The sequence below is a fragment of the Mytilus edulis genome, chromosome 10 (assembly GCF_963676685.1).
Source record: "Mytilus edulis chromosome 10, xbMytEdul2.2, whole genome shotgun sequence".
Lineage (NCBI taxonomy): Eukaryota > Metazoa > Mollusca > Bivalvia > Mytilida > Mytilidae > Mytilus > Mytilus edulis.
In genome coordinates this window covers 24,899,298-24,902,439 of record NC_092353.1, presented here as the reverse complement: position 1 = coordinate 24,902,439, position 3,142 = coordinate 24,899,298, and the positions used below count along the sequence as shown (strand labels likewise).

Below are 3,142 nucleotides of genomic sequence, written 5' to 3'. Positions count from 1 at the left end.
TCCTCAATGCTTTTCAACTTCCTACTGTATTTGACCCTCTTAACTTTTTTAAATTCGAGTGTCACTGATGTTCTGTAGACAAAACGCAATTCTGGTTTATTCACTTGTTTTGCTACAGTGTAATAATATCTTGTGTATCTGTTCTACGTAACAAAATACCTATTTTTGGCTGCATCTATCGACACTATCGTAGAAATATTTACATATTGAAGAACCCCTATAATCTAATTTCAACTCATATGCGCAAAACAATCTAAATTATATCCGAAAATAAATATAAATCCATATGCCCTTGATGTTGACCATGTTTATAGGTTGATGACCTTCAATATCATTCCAAAGTCTTATCAGAACTTAATATTCTTCTGATACAAGGTATATACAAGCAAACACGTAGAAAAATTGGTCACATAATCAATCTTATCGACACTTAGTATGAAAATAACTATTGCTCTTCTTGTAGCTCTTGTAGGTATGTATTTCGATATTTGCAAAATTACATCTATTTCAAAATGTCGATATTTCTTAAGGTTTTATTTTGCTCTTAAACTGTACGCCTCTTTAAATTATTTTAACACACTTTATAAAATCGAATAATGAAATTCTTTACTGGTATTTTGTTTCACAGCTGTTGCTCTTGGCAAGCATTGCTCATCTAATCATGATTGCACACATTTATGTCATGGTGGTTACCATGGACACTGTACAATGATTGATGGTGTTGGCAAATGTAATTGTCCCGAACGTAAGTTTATATAAATATTTTCTTGTTAGAAATAAATCTCACATACTTTAAAGACATTTAATTAAAAATATTCAATTATCTATATTGATTTTGCATTGAACAAGCGGTGCTACATGTTCTGTCAAAAAAACAAACAAACTCGTTATCATACTGGTTGCATTCACAAGATGGTATATGTAAACCGTATGTATTCTTCATCAACATTTAACAGATCAAGAATACCAAGTTATAATTTTGTACCGACAGAGTTGCGTTTCATATACAAAAGACCCTATAAAGCATTCACACTGTTTACGTTTCAAGTATTTTATTTAACACATTACATTATAATATTTTATTATAACATGTGTAGTATTGATATTTACACAACTCCGGTGCAATGCTGCCTTTCAACGAATTAATTAATAAACGATGTCCGAAGACATATGTGTAGGATAAATGGAACGTTTATGTGTCATGTCACTGATATGCCAGCGAACAAAAAAAAACAACATCCAAAAATGCTAACATTTAGAAGAATTTGAATATATCTTTAGTTCCAAATAAGCAGTTAGCATTATGTACAAAAGGAAAAAGACAAAAACAAAATATAAGACAGAGTAACCTTAATATTACGATAAAGACCTAAAGGAAAATTATGTTCTGGAAGAATATCCATTCCTACTCTTTTGGTAGAACCAATCATATTGCTAAATTATTACACGAAAACCCCAGGTAACGCGTTACATTTTGGTGATTTAAGGTAGATGGGGTGTCTAAATTATAGTCCATTGATTTTTTTTTTATAATTTGACAAAATATAGTTTATATCATATAACATCGAACATCGTATAACAATGCATTTCCTATCACTTTCAGATAAATGTCAACAGAAAAGCGACTGTCCAACAGGTCATGGTGTTGGATGTCCTGATGGTCATGCTGATTGCGTAAATTTTGTCTGCCAGTGCAATCATTAGAATATATGATGTATGATATTCAAAACAACCCCATAGAAACACGTAAACATGTACATGGATATTATTACTATTTTATTCGTTAATTTAATTTCTTTGTTCGAAATGCATATGTCATATTTCAACTGAGGTCAATATAAAGCAGAAATATAAGTATGATTGGATAAAATTAAAATGTCTTGGGCTGTCGATCTTAGTTGTTTCCGCCAAATAATACATCAAGGAAACGAAAAAGAAACCAAACAAAATGTTTTTGGAATTCAAAATACAATTTTAAACAACCGATCAATTTATGTCTACAAAGTATTTCAAATTGCGATGTTTTGTTTGTCTAAATGGTTACTGACGATAACGACCTTTAACTATAGCTTTGTTCATTAAACTATTTAGTATTATATGAATTGAAATAACGTTATTGTATAACTCCCATGGCTGTTTACATCTAAGTTATGATCATTCGGTCATTGATATATCAGTGTCTCATTGTATTTCATAGCATCTCTTCTATATTTAAAAAAATTGACCATCAACATAAATCCATTATGCAGATACAAATCAGGGTAAAACCAAAAACTGAGGGAACTGCAAGAATTCCAAAACGAGGAAGATCGGGTGCGTGACAACCCGGCGTTTTCTGTTGTACATGGATTAATAAAGGCAACAGTAGTATACCGCTGTTCAAAATTCATAAATCGATAGAGAAAAAACAAATCCGGGTTTATACAAACTAAAACTGAGGGAAACGTATCAAATATAAGAGAACTACGATACAACGGAGACGCAACACCAAAATGTAACACATACAGTAACGAACTATAATGTAACAATGGCCATTTCCCTGACTAGGTACAGGAAATACCATCATTACAGTCATGCAAATACATACTTGTCGCAGGAATATGGCAATATTCTGTAAATTTACAGAACTGGTGACAACTTTGGTATTCTTGTATTTAGATTTGTAAAGAACGCGAAAGTATTAGTCTGATGATTATATTATAATTCGCAAATAAAGGCAAAAGTAGTATACCGGGTATACAAAACAAAAACAAAAAACGAAAGTGTTTTGTTTTTTTGTTTTTTATTTCTTAAAAACCAAAATGAAAAACAAAAGTGTTTTCGTTTTCCATTTTTGATTTCACAAAACAAAAATCGAAAAACAAAAGTATTTTCATTTTTCAGTTTTGATTCTCAAAAACTAAAATCGAAAAATGAAAGTGTTTTCATTTTTCATTTTTGATTCACAAAAACAAAAACGAAGAACGAAAGTGTATTCAATTTATCTTTCCCCACACTGTTTAATTGTCATTCAAAAAATGACAATGTTGTCATTTGTCATTCATTTAAAGGTCGTTAAAGTATGTCATGCACAGCGGTTGTCAGATCAACACTACTTTCATCGAAGATAATGTCGACGGATGTCTTTAGCAATCGGAACGAT

General features: G+C 30.9%; 1 long non-coding RNA gene across 1 annotated transcript; it reads left to right on the top strand.

The window, feature by feature from the left end:
• Positions 1-374: 374 nt before the first annotated feature.
• LOC139492389 (uncharacterized) lies at positions 375-1,890 on the top strand. The gene is made up of 3 exons (XR_011656812.1): positions 375-472; positions 629-745; positions 1,604-1,890. It is a non-coding gene; the product is annotated as an uncharacterized lncRNA (long non-coding RNA).
• Positions 1,891-3,142: the final 1,252 nt, after the last annotated feature.